The sequence below is a fragment of the Athene noctua genome, chromosome 4 (assembly GCF_965140245.1).
Source record: "Athene noctua chromosome 4, bAthNoc1.hap1.1, whole genome shotgun sequence".
In the NCBI taxonomy this organism is placed as follows: domain Eukaryota; kingdom Metazoa; phylum Chordata; class Aves; order Strigiformes; family Strigidae; genus Athene; species Athene noctua.
The window spans coordinates 16,810,898-16,828,422 of record NC_134040.1 but is presented as its reverse complement, the minus strand read 5'-3'; the positions used below and the strand labels follow the sequence as shown (position 1 = coordinate 16,828,422).

The following is a 17,525-nucleotide window of genomic DNA, read 5'->3' as shown; positions in this document are numbered from 1 at the left end:
CCCTGGCGCTGCTCGGCGGGGTGCGCTCGCGCTGGCCAACGCCCACGCGGCCGGTGCCGACAGCCGGCTGAGCGCTACCACTGCAGCGGGGGGCGGCCCGCTGCCGTGCGGGTGGGGGAGGCACTCACGGGGCGCCGACGGCGTGTCTGCCCTCAGGCGGCAAACACCTGCCATAAGGGACTCTGTGTCGTCTCGCGGCAGCGTGTGCGGCCGGCTGTTCCTCCGCCGGCGGCGGCGGGGGGAGGCCGGGCCGTGGTTTCTCCCGCGGCCTGCGCTCCCGCCGGCACCCGCTCGGGGAGGGGCGCCCCGCCCCCCGGCCCTCATTTGCATTGACGCAGGGCCGCGCGCCACGGGCGGGCGGGAGGAGCGCGAGCCCGGCGGCACGAGACGGGCGGGTGCCGAGGCCCAGCCGCGGGAGCCCCGCCGCGCCCCGCCCCCCGGCCCCGCCCCCTCGGCGGGCAGCCGGCCCGGCAGCGCCCCGCCCCGCCGCGCCCCGCCCCGCCCGCGCCCCCCGGCCGCGCTGCCCGCGGGGTCCTCACAGCTGCCCGGGCCGTGTGGGGCGGAGGCGCAGGCCTGGGCCGGCGCAGCGGTGTCCTCCTGTGCCCTCTGTGGTAGGGACGCAGGGGCCGCGTCTCTCTGCCCGGCTCGGGCGCGCCTGGCCCCGTGGTGCGGTGGAGAGTGTCAGAGCGCCCGGGTGAAGCTGGGTCGGTCGCCCCTTCCTCTCCACCTGGGTCCTGCCCGCAAACCAGGCCACTCATTTTTTTGTTGGACTCCTCGGGGACGCATAAGAGCTCAGATCGAGCCCATGTGAGGTGTGGCGGCACTTCGTGGTGCCTTTTGAGGTATTTCCCGGCAATATTAAAGGTGGGGTTTTACCCTTTCCATGTAGTGGAAGCACAGCTCTTGGCAGCTGTTTAATGCAAACAAATACATAGTTAGCAACTATAGATGTAATGCTGTTATAGATTTAGATATCCCTGAAAAGACTAAATAAGTGAGCTGTTGTGCTCTGGGAAAGCTGTAGTTCAGCGAGAGAATTAATACACAGGTACTGAATGTGAGAGTACATCGGGGAAGTGTCATTATATGCTTGACCTGTTGTACTTTTCTCTAGGCATCCATTAGTGGCCACTGTCAGAGACTGGATGGCCGCTTTCCATTTGGCCGATGGACCTTCGGTCTGACCCAGTGTAACAATTCTTATTTGTTAAATCTGTATGTGTTTATTACATGCATATAAAATGTAGAGGAAAAAAAATTGCTTCGGCATCTGCTGTCATCTCTGAAGTGATCATGAACTTATGTAGGTGTGTGTATTTGGGTATCTGTGCCATCTCGCAAGGCTAAGATGAAAATACGTTTGCAGCATCGAAGAATCATTGATACATACTTATCTTTGCTGTGTTCCGGCTTAGTATTCCAGAATTATTCATTGTATTGACATCTGTTGCAAGAACTCTGCACCCGTCTGTCTTACAAGTGGTAAAAAATAAAGAGTTCAGACCAAGGCGCCACAGATGATCACATGCTGAGTAAATGTTGCTGGCCGAGTCACAGTTCCTCTCTGAATAGTGAGTTGCTTCATGGCACAGTCCTCATAGACGTTAGTTTTGTGAGCTGCAGAACTGGTAGCATCTGGCTTCCCTTTGTGTTCGTGTCGTACGCCTGACGTTCAGTTATATGCAAGCCTGAACAGAAGCTGTCCTCTACCTGGGGCGTTCTTGGGCGTCTAGCAAGGGTGGAAACAATGCTGTGCTATGTTTCTCCTGTAACCAGCTGCCTATTTCTACAAAGTATGTAGGAACTCGGATTTTTTTGGTAAGCGGTCAGCTTCTCTGTCCCACACCTTTAAATCAAGAGCAAATTCTAGCGAGTCTTCCTTCAAAATAGCTATCATGGTGTCTGTGATTAGTCTTTTTAAATCGTCTGAAAGACAAGAGTATTCACATCCTCTGTGACAGCTTATCTCTACTATGGTGCATGTATCTCTACCCCAACTGTGTATGTTTATTAAAACAGCTTCCATGGAGTGAATCTCATCTATTTTTAACCATGCAAGAAGTAAGCATCAGCTCTGCATTAGCTGCCTGATCTTCTACAAACAAGACAGGTGCTACCAAAGTATGATTCATTCCACTCTAATGCAGGTACCTTTAGAGAGAGAAATCTGATCTCTCTCTGCTGATTATGAGGAAAGCTTCTGACTATATTTTGCTGCAGAATTCAGGAGGCCTTTGGTGCTCCTTGGTCTTGCGGCATATGCTTTCTGACTCTGATACAGCTGTACTAAGTCAAACCAAGACTCCTTCAGGCTGTACATCCTGTCTCTTCTCCCTCTGATACAAGACCCCCTTGGTGTATGCTGGGGCCACAGATTTTGGTTTCTCCACCACCAAATCAAGTCTCTTAACTGGCACTTTGGTGCCATCAAGAAGTGCTGAGTCCTGTCCTTGCGCTGTTTGTTTTCTCTCTCTAGTTCCCAGTTTATTGATTTCTGACCATTTGGCCTTCGCACCCGCTTGCTTTAATGTTGTGGTTTTTTTTTTTTTCCTCCCTTGTAATCCCTTGATTCTTTCCTGCTTTCTTTTATCTTAGCTGCTCCTTTCCAGGGAAGGTTTGAGAGCTTTTTTGGATTGGGCTAGTAGGAAGGTAATAGTGTCTGAAAACAAATGCCTAAACAAATGTGTAAAAACAGGCTGAGCATGTATAATGCTTCCTTCAGTTATGTCAGCCATTTGCAACTCAGCAGCTTCCTAGATTTGCCTTTCCAGACCTTAGGGGATATTGGGATGCTTGGACTCCACATTCCCCAGTTGTCACCAGAAAGTGACCGTGTGCTTGGGCCTGAAGAAGAAAGTATGCTGGCAGAGACCCCCCCAATCCGAATGACTTGGGGAAGTCAAGGAGCTGGGATGAGTTGCTTAGACTAAACAACAAGCATTACAAGAAGCCAGTGCCAAGCCATATGCAATACCACTGTACATAATATGTAAATTTAAAAAAACAGATGTTACAAAATAAGCTGTCAGTATGGTAAAACCAAATATACCTAAGTTATGGTTGTTCTTGCAGCCATTAATCAACCTGCTGCTGTGTATTCATTGCAACAAACGTGCCAGGCGTCAACTTCACCTAGGAGGCCTGTGGCGGAGCTGGAGCTGACAACTCTCCTGGGTTTGTCAGTGCCTGAAAGACAATGATCATCTTATTTGTCTGGCGTTCTGCATCATCCACTGTGTGCTAAATTTTGTGTGGCAATATATATATAAAATATAAAATAACACTATATAAATACAAATCAAATAAACGGTAATTATTACAAAGGAGCTCTTCTGATTGCCATTTGAATGACATGAAAGGCAGTGGCTTCTGAATTTTGCCCCTGAGTGGTTACCATCTTTTTCTAGAAATTACTATGCACAGGTTAAGTTCCTTTCTTTTTATAAACCCAGGAGAATAACACCTGCTATTGGCCAGTGTTACTGACAAGATATTATTATATCAGAAAGGATTTTGACCTACCATTGTATTTTTCTGCTTGAACAGAAAAACTTCAATCATCAGATATAAGAACTGAAAGGGATTGTGCTGAGGCTGCCTGCTTCAGAGCCATCTGTGGGTTTAGCTTATTTTAAAAAGTTTATGTTCTTGGGGGTAGGGTCCATACTTTTTCCTAATCAGATACTAATAATGTTACAGTTTTGGGGAACATATAATAAATCATGAAACTGGTAGAAATTTAGATATAGTATGTAGACTTTTATGTGCATGCAGACTTACTTCAGTGCTTCTTCATTTTGTAGATTAACATGTACACCAGAATATCAGGAGCTTAATGTATAAAAAAGAAAATAACTCTGACTGCTGTTAGAATCTGCTATTTCCCTCCTATTAGCTAGTTGGAAAATCACCGTGGCTGCAATTCTGAATATGGACTGCAAATAACATGTACACATGAAAACTATCTTTGCTTTCATTTCAATACTAAAAGCAACTTTTTTAGAGAATTTTTACATGTTATAGTTAAAAGTAAATGTGGCTACGGATAGTACTGACTTCAGAAAACCTTTTTCCTGTGGAGTGGCTCAGCACAGAGACTCATCGCCTGCTTGTAATGCAACATATTGTTCTTTCCACAGCCCACAATATTTATAGGCCTTTTACCATTTAGAGTGATTTACTACTCCATTTAACCCCACTTCCAAGGATCTACAGCTAAAAACAACCCAGGGGTTTTGATATCAGTTGCTTGTTTTCTCTCTACCATTTTACCTTTCCTTCTCCCTTTCCACATCTTCTCTTCCTGGGCTCTTTACATAGCTCTGTCTGTCCTGTATTGGTTGCAAGGGCTTTGCTAAGAGATCTGCCTCGATCTTTCCTATGATCAGGCTGTTTAGAGAAGTACGCAGTCTGCTGTCCTGTGGTCTGTGACATGTGTCTACTTTGTTCCTTAGTTTAAGCTTTGAAACGGGTTTGCGTATGCATTCCAGGAACAGCACATTGTTCTAACTGGTAACAAAAATATATGATTCACGTAGTTTTGCTAGAGCTGCTTCCTCTTAACCTTAAAGCTGATTTTTGTTAATGACTTTTTCCTCCCATGGAAACATGGAAAACAGTCTGGGACTGCATGTTATTCATATAGAAAAGCAGATGATGAAGTTTGACATTTCACAGGCAAAAGAAGTCTGAAGATTTTTATCAGTGTGCTTAATTTACTGTTTTTCTATTCTTGATTTTTTTAAACTCTGAAAATAATAATCATTCTTAGGAAGGAGATAGGCAAGTCTTTTTCAGCAGTGAGCAGTCTGTTGAGTCTCAGTAATTTACCTTTTTACTTGGTAGTTTTTCTCACGAAAAGAAAAAAATATTAATAGCCTAGATATTAAAAAAATTGAAAAAAACCCACCTTTGTTAGATCAATGTGTTGAATTAGAAGTAGTGACAAAATTTAACACCAGGGACTGAGATAGTTTGATTTATCCTGTTCTTCCCATGCCCATGTTATGGTTTTATTTGTTTGTTTGTTTTTAAAGATAAAATCTTAACATTCACAGGAGATGGGCAGCTTTCTTCCTTTACTCAAAGCCTGACTTCCATCATGAGAGCTATGGTGTCTGCTGGACTTGAAGGATATGGGTTCTGGTCACAAAAATGCAAAGCAGCGATCTACTCTGTTTTTTATCCTTTTTACCCTGGAGTTTAACCAGCACATTAGACTAATATTTTCTTGCTTGCTAGTGGCAGTTTCTGTTTCTTTTTTGTTTTGGGTTTTTTTGGTAGTGGAAGTCATTAGAGTTTCTCCCAAGAGAATCACTGCCAAAGTAAACAAACATCTTCATGAAAGGAAAATAATGTCTGTGGAGTATTCAGAATTCCATGTTTTACAGACAAGTATTTATGGCAACCAACTAGTGAATTAAAGTGAATGAAATCCTATTTCTAGTTTGCTGCTTCTGCTGTGCTAATTGAATGTGGCAATTTCTGTTAGTTTCTCAGCTATGCGGTGCAAGTTCTGGATGTTAGTTGTAATTTAAGATGAAGGAAAATACGAGATGAAACTCAGTTTAGAAAAAGGATTTTTTTTTTTTTTTATTGTTGGAAATTGAATAGTGCATGTAAATCTCTGGGGAATTGCTATTGTCTCTAAAATGTTCTGCATGTGGTTGGCAAGAACAACAAGGACAGAAGAAAGTTCAGCTAAAAAATTCATAAAGGCTGTCTGGTGGAATGCATTACAGTCAGCTGTGTACCTCTGTGCTCTTATCCCTCTGAACTGATAATTTTTAGCTGAGATGAAACATTCTGAGGAACAGGAGGCTGGCAGATTTGCAGCATAGATTGTTTGAAGGTTTAAATACTGTGACTATCTCATCTTACAGTAAGTCTGTAGATACAATGTAAGCTGGAGTTGTTGAAAAGTGATAGAATGGCTCTGTGTGTACAGCCTACAAAACTGTGAAGAGCTTATTTTCTGTGTGCCGTAGAATCCTGCACACTTTCCACCTCCTGTCCAGGATAGCAATAATTCACCAGTGGAGCAAATTCACTTCAAATTTTTTGAGGATGAGACCATATCTAGTTCTTTGTTTAGGCAGTGGCTTTCACAAAGGGGACCAGTGCTAACTGGGAACTGCTGCCAACACCATCATATGTTTCATGACAAATGCGAAGTGTTCAAAAAGTTGGCACTACAAAATAGAGATACTGTCAATCTCTGTTTAATTCTCAAAATGACTTGTAGGATTTTAAAGCTTGTGTTGTTGCTGGTGCACTCACGTATCAGCGTTTTTAACAGTCCTTATAATATGGCTGGTTAATTTGGTTATATTACTAGGACATAAACCAAAATTATTCCTAGGATAGAGAATACTACGGTTTTACTGCTGATTTTTTCCTGTATGCTGTGTGCAGAAGAAAAGTTTGTCCAGCAGTGTGTGCCTCTATAGTCAGAACACAGTATTTTCTCATCTTCCTTTCCGTGTACAGCACAGGTGCAGCTGCCACTATTTACCAAACATGAAGGTGGTGTTCACAGCTTTGGGGGTAAGTTTGGGTTCTGCTTTAAAGAATGCATGAGACATCTCTACTAATTGCAGGAATGTTCAGTGTGTATTTATGTACCTGAATATTGTGTAGGAGGCTCCCAGAAATTTCAAGAAATGATGTCAGTGATCATTGGCAAGGTCTCTAGCAACTCGGGTAACTGACTTGTGCTAAGAATAACTGCGTGATGCTTCTAGTGTTGGAATAATCTGTTCTGGAGGGCTGAGTACTGTAGTCTCACCGTATTTAGGAGACGAGGTAGGACACCCAAGGAGACTGGAAATTTTTGAGCGAGGAGGCTTTGAAGTACGTTGAATCCTGTAGGTAGCCCTTACCACAGATGCAGCAGGAGGAAGCAAGCATGTGTCTGTAGCTAGGTCTGCCCCTCTGTGGGAGTGAACAGACCACATAGCAAGTTAAACAGGAGGAGTATATGTTTGCACCTCAGCAGGCTGTTAAAGTAAGTGCTTTAAATTGTTACAAGATGTATTAAAGTTTATTTATTAAACCTCTGAAAGGTGATAGAGGAGCAGGTTCCCCTTCCGAGCCATAGCATCTGTGTTGTACTAAAAGCAAAAGCCACCTGATTTATATGTGAAAATGTATTCTCTTGTACTTGACCTATTTTCTCTTTGAGTGTAAGATGGATGTTCACTAATTTTACACCACCACCCACTGTTTCAATAAAATTATTTTCAACAGATTCTGTAAGAAACTTGCTGCTTTAATTAATATGGAATTATCTCAGAAATTGGCAGTACAGACCCTTCAGATTTACCACAGTTAATCAAATTTATATACAGGCTAGAATTGAAGAAATACAGATTAAAATTATGAAAACCATTAGCTGTATCATTGCGACTAATTATGGCTGTGTATCTGGTAACCAAGGTGAGGTCAACATAAGGCTGGCCATTGTGATATCAGAGCTCAGCTAGTCAGGAGCAGTTAGGTTGCTTGAGGGTAGGATGCTCTCCTTCCCAGTTGCTGAGGGTGTGCAGCATCTTTTATGAAATACGCCAGCACCCGTGGCGGTAATGATGAGACTGGCCCGGTGATGAGGCTGTGCCTCCGGGAGGTAGAAGAGGCAGGCCTGGACGCAACGCAGAGCTGAACTCAGCTTTGACATACAGCAAATGAATGCTCTCTCAACACTTGGCTGTCTTTTGGTCATGTCCCAGCCACCTTCTACCTTCCCCAGCCCTGGCTTTTTTTTTTTTTTTTTTTTTTTAAATTGCATTTCTGAACAGTTCAGGGTGACTGGTACTGAATCAGTCTTATTTTCCTGCTGGTCTCCCTCTTCCTTCTAAATACATTTAGCTCTAGTAGGGACTCAGAAACAAGACGTCTTGAGTCCTCTCATAATAATTTACATCTCTGATCTAATGATCAATTGTAAATCAATGTTAAGCTTCATCACTTCTGACTGTTTATGCTATTATGATGATATGAAGACATTGAAAAGCAATATACTGGTTTCACCCTGTATATTTTGATTACTAAACCCATCTTATTTGTGTGGGTCTTTCTTAGTGCTCATGTGTAACATTTTTAATAATAGTAAAGAAGTCTAAGAAAAATCCCTGCCAAGAAACTACATAAAAGCTGAATGTATTAGAATATTCATGTTAAAATATTTCAGAAGTGCATTAGCTATACAAAAAAATAATTGAAACCTAGGAAATGTAGTGAAAATATAACTCTTCAATGAAAAGAAATATATTAAAAAAGAAAACACACAGTTAAAGTCATCCAGAAAACTTTAATTTTTTTCAATAATGAGAACCTGAGGGAAATGTGGAGTTAAATTTAGTTTCTTTCTGCAGACTCTAAATTTTTTAACCCTTTATGCACAGCTCTACTTGAATTATGCTTACTTGAATGCCTTAATCATTAACTCCTCTACCTTCATAAATTTAGCTGTTTTGTAAGTTTAATCTATCTCTAAGCACTGGAAGTTGTGCTTTCTAACCACATAGCTAGAAGGTGAAGGAACTAGGGTAAGATCAGCCCTATTGTGTTCATCTTTTATACAGAGAATACAAAACCTACTGTAATTCTGTAATTTCTTCTCTCATTATGGTATTGAGAGCTCAAATCCATTTTTATGCTGTGGCTTAAAACAGTTTACTGCTTAAGTATAGCTTACAGAAGCTACTTTGTGGAACTGATGATCACACATGCCACAAATCAATTGTACCCATGATATTAAAAGGGAAAATTACCTAGATCTTTAAAGATTCCCAAACCTTGGTAAATATCCTTGAGTAAATGTGATATCATTTTGGGTCACTGTGCTTTGACCAGAGGTCAGTCAAAATGATTCATCTGAGGAACCTTTGTTTTCATATTTGTAATCTTTTTTTTAGTGCATGCTTATATAGTATATTGTAACTGAAGAGCAGAAAACCTCGTAAAAGGTCTACATTATGAAATCAAAGGACTTCTCCTCCCCCCCCCCATTTTTTTTTCACTCAAATAACCTCTCTTTTCAATATTGAAAGGTCTTCTTTATATGAGGAAATTTACCAGAGACTATAGTAGCGTAATTATGTCTTGTGGATGCTTTTTAATCTTGCATGAATGCCCGTAGAATTCAAGCATCCATATGGGGAGTTAGACCATCAGAACTATAGGGGCGTAATTATGCTGGTGAATTCTGTATGCAGACAAATGCTTTATGAAAGGGAATTTTATTTTTACTCTTCACTTTTCAGCTTATTCATGTTCTGAACTAAAAGGAGTTGATCAAATCAATGAAAGTAATGAAAATTCAATGGTTATCAAGTAGACTGTCAAGTGCTGGGGAAATTGGAAAGTAATAAACGTATACATTTCCTGATAACATTAATGTGAGCTTTTGTTCTTATTCTCTTGCCAGTGTTTGAGTTTGTGAGGGGTTTAGTGAAAGGTTAATAAACAATGTCTGTTCTTTGCTGAGCCTCATAAACTAGTATACCCAATAGCTAAACACTGGTAGAATATTAGAGATTCTTAGCCATCATAAAAAGCAGCTGGGGTTCAGGCAAATATGACACTGGAGAATTACTTGAATACTTTTTAGTCTCTGTAGGACCTCTGCAGCTCGCACTGAGCAGATCAACCATTGAATTTCTATATGAGAATTTTCCTATATCCCAGTTAAATTGTAATTCCTAGGACAATAGTCAAAATGTTCTCTACAGAAGTAGGCCATTTACATGAAAATAACTTTCAATATGTCAGTAAGGGTGTAGTAACACTTTAATAGTTATTTACAAAATGTGCCTAGAGTAACAAGCATGTCTCAATGAAACTGCTGCATAGGCTTTAAGACAAGAAGAGCCCAATCATTTTGGTCATGTAATGCAGTCCAACCTTAGCACTGACCACAGAGCATTGCTCTATAAGTACGGCTTGAACACCATTATTTCAAGGTGAACTTAGAAAGATGTCTGGTTCATACGTAAAGAGTTCAGAGAACAAAGAGTCCATCACATCTATACCAACACTCACTGTTCAGGTGAAGTGTTTTATTTGTGGTCTGAATTTAGCTTTGACTTAACTTGTTGAATCTTTGCTGGATTAAAAAAGCCTTTAGCACTGGACATTATTCTATGAAAATACTTAAAGCCTGAGATCAAGGCATCTCAGTCCTCTTTTGTTGTTAAGTAAATCTCATTGAGGTGCTTTAGTTTCTAACCGTAAGGCAAGATTTCTGTATCACCAGTTTTTCCTGTAGTTGGTTTCAAGTTTTCAAACATCCTTCTTAAGTATGGATGTCAGGGCTGTCAGCAATGGTATTATTAATGAGAGAATTACAGCACAAGCTGAACAAAAGCATGCTCTCCCCTCTCTGTTTTTGAAACATGTAGGAAGACATAAGCGCAAATATATTGCTTCTACCAAATTTTAATTTTTCATGTTTCTTGTCACAAGCCTCTTAGGAGAGATGCCATGTAAGGGCTTCCACTGGATATTACGCTTTTCCAAGCCAGGCTTGTTAAAGGGATACAGCAAGGTGATCCCTTGCTGTGATAGCCAGAATATTTGTGTTTGCCTTGGGTAATGTTGCTACAATGGTAATGTTTCTCCTGATTCATATTCATATTCATATTTATATTCATATTCTTTGTATCTTTTAGAATTGAAAAGACAGTCTTCAGTTTAGTAAATATTGTTTAATTTTTGTTCCAACGTGTAGAACTGATTTTTTCATCATTAATAAACTATACATTCATCATATGGGCATGAATTAAAGCGAAGTGAGTTACAAGATAGCATGACTGTACCATTTTCTTTATTTCCTACTTTTCCAGTTTTTCACCTGTAAAATTTCCTGGTACTGGTTTTTTGTTTTCATCAAGGCATGGCCCTTTATATTCACCCTATATATTCACCCAAGAGAGTGAGTAGAATTAGCCCAAAATGTGTTTCCTGTGAACTCACTCTTGAAATGTTGCAGATGGAAGATGAGTCTGGTTTTGGCTACCGGTAGAACTCTAAGTTAACTATTTTGTAATGAATGGGGAATACAGAGGTTTTTGTATAGTGCTGACATGGTAATCACTGTAATGCAATGGTTAGGTCAGTGTTTTACAAGCATATTAGTATGTGGTTTTACAGTTGTACCCCGTCACTCTGAAGCTGTTTCAGGCCTGCTGTGCAAGCAAACTGAAACAAAATATTTAAATTTCATTTTACTTGGAAATAATTTCCAGTCCTCAACTATTCTTTCCAGAGCAGGCTATGTGCCGTCATGGTAAGGCCTTAGCTAGACCATCTAAGAAATGTTTTTATGTCCTGAAAATAGTGGGATCAATTTTACTTTGATTGTGTGGATGTGTGCAAGGTGCAGGAGCACTACAGAAATGCACTGAAAAGGGAGCAAGGAAGCCCATCAGCCTGAGGACCACTTGCAACATGACCCTAATAAAGAAGTGCTTGAAACTATGAGTAAAGAAGCTGTTGACAGCTGTTTGCTTCCTTCTGTGTCTGGGGAAACATCATATAAGTAGTATATGTGGTTTGTAAATAAATAGGATTGCACTGAATAAATGCCTGTCAACAATTTGAAGCGTAGCATACAAGACATCAAAAATCAGCTAATTGTTTCTATCTCTGTTTACTGACAAAGTTTACAGTAGTATCTTAGAAAGTCCTCAGAGAACATATTGATGAAACTGAACTAAAACTACATGGTAAGTCTGTGTTTCAGTCTGGAGTCCTAACTGAAAGTTATGTATTTCTAGTAGCATTGAATATTTTTGTTTGTTTTGTGTTTTCTAGTCAGAATAAAACCTTAATAGTTACAGAATTGTATAGAAAAGCCTAGGTTGAAAGCGACCTCTGGAGAAACCTGCCCCAAGCTCCTGTTGAAAGCAGGAACTTAGATGTGATGATCAGGGGCTTGTCCAGCCAGGTGATTTCTAGGGAGTTTCCCCACTTCTCTGGGCAACCTGTTTAAAGTTTGGTTACTCTAATGATGAAGAATTTCTTCTTTTATCCCAATGGGTTTCCCCTGAAGCAGCTTTTGCCTATAGCCTTGTCACTGGACAGTTCTCTGAAGAGACTTTCCATCATGTCTATAACAACCATTTAAGTCTTTGAAAACTGTGTACAACCCCCAGCTGTCTCTTCTCCATGCTGAACAAACCCGATTCTTTCAAACCTTCCTTCATCTGTCAAGTTCTCCAGTACTCTAATCATCTTGATGGCCCTCTGCTAGACATTCTCCAATTTTTAAAGGTCTCTTTTGAGCTACAAGGATCAAGACTGGACACAGTATTCCAGATGTGGCCTAATAAGTTCTGAGGAGAGTGGAATTACCACGTCCTTTGATCTGTTGGCTTCAGATTTACTGAGGTTAGCCTGCAACACCATCTGCCTTCATTGCTGCAAGAACACGAGGCTGGCTCGTGTTCAGCTTGCAATCTACCAGCATTCATGGGTCCTTTTCCCCCAATAATACTACTTCATTTTTGACTGACATATAATGAAAGTAAAGCATAGAAGTTTACAAAACTTCTGGAAGAAAAGGGAGGTGCTTTCCTTATTTTACCCTAAAGCTCAATGATTTCAGCCTTCTTGCACAGTATGGGAGACCTGGGTTCAGTTCTTTCCTTCTTTTGAAGAGTGGGCCCCATGTTGCTCACAACCCTGAGCAGTGCCCTCAGGAGGAGGCTGTAACAAGCCACAACATATTCTGGGGTTCCTTCAAACTCCCGTGTTGCCACAGTGATATTTTTGTTTAATAGACTTTTTCTGTTTCCTAGACTAGGAACTAAATATGTCATACCTCCTCAGGGATTATTTGTCATATGTGCACTCTCTTCTCTTCTTGCTTTGTTTCAGAAATGCAAAAGTCCGGAGAAATTCCCCAAAACTTTTGAGAAGAAACTGTGTTTGCCCAGCTCCGGTGTGATCCTTACGACATACTACATCTTTGTGTTTAGTTTCTTTCCTTTGATGTGAATGAACTTGCCTGGAGTTAAGTGATTAGTCATAATGGCTCCATCTTGGTAGTGCAGGTGAGTAAGTGGGGCTACCTGAATTAAATTTTTTTTTTAAAAAGTACTTATTGTAATACTTCTTGCTTTGACCATGGTGGCACTTGAGCCTTTTTATTATTTTTGTACCTTATACAGCTTCATCTATACAATATAGTAACTTGTGCTGGAATAAGAAATCTGTTTGTTTTGTTTTAGAGGAGTCAGGAAATACCTAAAAATATTTTCAAGTACTGCAGGTTTTTAATGAAAGCAACTTGGGTGTAATGTTTGATGTACTGACTAATAAAAACTTAATCGATATTCATTGCTACTCTTGTTTTATTTTAGAATCCAAGTGCCAGAATAAAAACACAAAGAAACAAACAAACAAAAAAAACAACCAAAACACCACCATTAACACTGGCAGTTTACTTGCACAATAAAAATTGTGCAGTTGACTTCTCTGCATTGCACTTGCAGATAAAGTATGAAAACCAATGATAATTTGAAATTAATTACTATCTTAAAGAGAAATAATATTTCCATAGTACTTTTAAAATATAATTGCAAAATTTTAAGATCATTAATTTGGAATTTCTAGTGTAGCATGAAATCAGCACAGATTTCCATCCATTTCACTAACAGCAAAGCGTGACATGAGATCGGTGAGCATTTGTTACAAGCATGCAGAAGACAAATTCTGTCACAATGAAGAGCTCCACTTTCTAGGACTTGTCCACAATGTGTGAGGAAAAGATGGATGGCCATCAGTAAATCCAGAACGAGGACTTCTTCTGAACATCATTAAGAAAAAGAATGCCTTAAATTTTCTAAAGATCTAATTTCAGGAAGATCTTAGGGATATTGTAAGATGGAAATATCTTCATTAAGCATGAGATGAATCAGTGTTGGACTTTCTGATCCACCAAGCAGTGTTAGCCACTCGTCTCCAAAAACTCACAGGTACCGCAGTACCTTCTACTTTGTGGGAACAACCTTTGGCACCAGGCAGCATTATGTGAAACATAAAATCAACCAGTTCATCAGACCAACTTGTTTCCCTAACTGAGTGCTAAAAGGGGAAGTTTTAATGGAAAATGGGACTTCTCAAGGAAATCCTGCTGGGTATTCTAAAGGCTACACTTTAATGAGCACACAAGTAAGTTACCTTGGAGAGGAAAGCTAGGCTAGTAAAGAAGCCACAAAGGTGATAATTAAACAAGAAATCAATGTTAAGTATGGAAAACGGGGGCATAACTGGAATGAAAAGTCAATCTACAAAATGTAAATGACTTTCAGAGATCAAAGTAATAAGGAATTATTAGTGGCCAGTAGAATTTAAGACAATAAGAAGGCATTACCAATGTATTAGGAACAAAAGCACAATTAATAAAGTATAGATTTCAGTCTTGCAGAAGAAAAAAGAACAGATCCAATGGCTGGAAATCAAAGCTTGAAAAATTCAATCATTATAAAGATGCAGTAAGGGTGATTACACATAGGAATAATTTTGCAGTGTAGGTAGGTGGTAAACTTGCCATTGCTAGGAGTTTAATCCAATTGGATACACTTTAATCTGACTCTCCAAACAGGCTTGTGAGCATCTCTGTGGATGGCTGCAGAGGTCATTTCTTCTGTGCAAGCTGTACATCTGTGAATTTATATTTGTTCTTTGTCACTCCCTTCTTTTATAAACTGTTGGGAAGAACAGAGCTCTCATTGCCCTCAACATGTTCCACACGCTGAGCTCTGTGTTAAGACAATGAATGTAAAAAAAGTCTCATGCTTCAGGGCTACAGCTGGCTGCCTGCAGAAGGCAAGAGGCTGATTCCCTAGGTTAATTCTGGATTTTTTAATTTCATTTTTCTCTGAAGTCTTAGGAACAGGCATGGCTGGTTATAAAACCTTGGAGACAGGGTCAGTTCTCTGCAGTGAAAAGGATTTCTCTCTTTTAGATAGCTGCTATCTTCCAGCTGGCTGGGGGATCAGACAGTTTCCTCCCGAAGTCAGGGTAGCAAGGACTTTGAGGTCTTTTTGCTTTCCTCTTCATTATGACATCTAGGCATATCTGAGATCGTAATTATGATCATTTGGGCATATCTCATATAATCAACTTACTATTATTACTGGAGCCTGGGGCAGAGGCATCACAGTCTTTTCTGGCATTCATATTAGCTTAATTTCTTCAAGACTGAATTTTTTTTTTTTTTTTTTTTTTCATAACCCAACTCACTGGGGAAAGCAGTGGTAAACGGGTAAAGCGTTAACATCACATAAAAGACAGCAGGTTGCCTGTTCTGGTTTAAATACTACTGATTTATAAAGATCCTACTGGCTTAATTTTGCTGCAGTAAGAGTTACAGGTGACAAAAACTATTTCTTTTTTCAAAAGGGGCTGATGCCAGTCGTGATGCTTGATGGAGTTGCAGAGCTGCCACACAGGCTGCTCGAGTGCTGCTTTGCTGGCTGCGTGCAGCAGCTAACAAAGGATTTGTTGTGCTTGCAGCAATGTTGCCTCCAAGTCTAGCTTTCCTTCTGCAGCCCTCCCTGCCTTTTGTTTAAAAAACCCCTGCCTATTCAAAGCAAAAATAAAACCCCTTTCTTTTATTGCAGTACCAGAGAAGGAGGATGCAATAGCTTTTCTTATTGCTTTGGTTTTGTTGAATTGCAAATGGCAGTGAGTGGAAGGAGTGATGTCGGGAGTTACTGGAAGCCAGGCTATGTATCATCTCCTAAGAGGCAAACGGGTCTACCAGGGTTCTGCCTCGTGGCCATGCCTGGGACGTGGCTCTGGTCTTACACTACTTTCTGTTGCACACATGGGAAAGTACTTGCGTGCTTCACTATGAACCTCCTTTCTGTACAGAAAGCTGAGGCTGTCAACAGACACCTATTACCATCCTGCGAAGTTGTGAAGAGACCTGCTGTTTCATCTACAGCAGTGTGTTTTCTTCTTAAGCATGTGAAGGAAAGGCAGTCTCCATCTTATGTGAGCCCTTATTATCCTTTTTGTGGGTCCAACGGAGGGACACGTTTTCAGTTGTTACTTCTTGTCTGCAAGTGGAACTGGGACTTGCTCATGTAAATAAACATACTGACTTATTGCATATATCACCTTATGTAACATCTGTCATATGGTTTATCATATGTCATTGCTTTGCATCACATATAGCATTGGCTTGTGGTATATATATGTTTAATCAGGACTTATCCTGTACCTATCATCTAACAGGTGACTCAATACCTATCTTGCACAGTGGTTTGTACACAGGAGCTGCAAGCAAAGGTAAGTCCAGCTGGAAACTTGGAGATAGATGGATTGAGAGAGATGAAGGGAAAAACCCAACAGATCCAAATGAATGGCAGAACTAATAAGGACTGGTTTGCTCTGGCTTTGTGTCTCTTGGTGTGATAGACTCATGTTTGTCACACTGAAGTGTCCTCTACCATGATACCTTCCAGTCTTTCTGTGTCCTCATAGTGAGATGCCTCACTTCCCTGCAGCTCCTCTGCCACAGAGTAGCTCTTTTTTTATTTTTGTGGCTTTTAGCTACTGTTGCTTGGCTTCATGACTGGGAGTGACCCAGCAGATGCTGTTTTGGAGATGCATGCATGCATGTAAGGTGGCCAACCTATACGTGTCCAGCATGGCCAGCAGCTGCTACCAGCTGAACCTAATCGACTGCCCTTCTCCTCTGCTGGCAACAAAATTAATGACTTTGGGAGCTGCCTTCCATGGTGTGCTGAATGTAGTACAGGTAAGATCTTGCTACCTTAAAAATGACTATGCTTTTCAGTTTGGTTGAAGCTGAACAGACATGACAAGAGAGACAGTGTGATGCACTCAAGCTTCATTTCCTCAGGAAGCCAAGCTAAAAAAAAAAATCTGCCTAGGAAAATTTTCAGCCAGCATTTGAGAAGGTTGCCATTAATTATCAAAATGAAGAAGCAGAGTGTGCTAACATGGTGTTGATTCAAACTATCAGAATCAATCTCTCAATAAATAGACCTGCTGAAAAAAATATGTAAAACACATCAGACTTGTGTGCTGTTTCTTTTTAGCTTCTGCATCTGACCTTGTCATAAGAGCCTCCAATCCTAAAAATCACCCTCCTTTACCCAAACTCTACAGGATACACAAAATTTAGAAGGAGCATTTTATTCCTAAAGTGTCAGAGAACCTCTGTCTTTAAGGTTGTTTTTTCAGAGCAAGTAAATTGAACTAGGTCAGCCTGAATTAGGGTGATGTTCTTTGGAGTTCTCATGTTCCTGGTGCTCATGGGGTTCAGTATTTCTGGAGGACTGCTACTCTGCAGGGTCTTCTGCCAACCCTTTCTCTCAGCCTTTGTTGCTCATAGAGCTCCTGCCCAGTGCCAGACATATATACACATGCTTTGCAGAGCAGTTTTGGATTCATTGATGCAAAAAGATGAAGAAGTAAAATATGTGTTTCTTGTATCACTGTTTCTGTTGCTGTAAAGTCAGTATTTTAAAGGCTCCAAAGTCGCT

At 40.7% G+C, this 17,525-nt stretch overlaps 1 long non-coding RNA gene across 1 annotated transcript; it reads left to right on the top strand.

The window, feature by feature from the left end:
* Window positions 1-574: 574 nt before the first annotated feature.
* On the top strand, window positions 575-16,403 carry LOC141959590 (uncharacterized). Its single transcript, XR_012633472.1, has 3 exons — window positions 575-842; window positions 12,880-13,055; window positions 16,249-16,403. It is a non-coding gene; the product is annotated as an uncharacterized LOC141959590 (long non-coding RNA).
* Window positions 16,404-17,525: the final 1,122 nt, after the last annotated feature.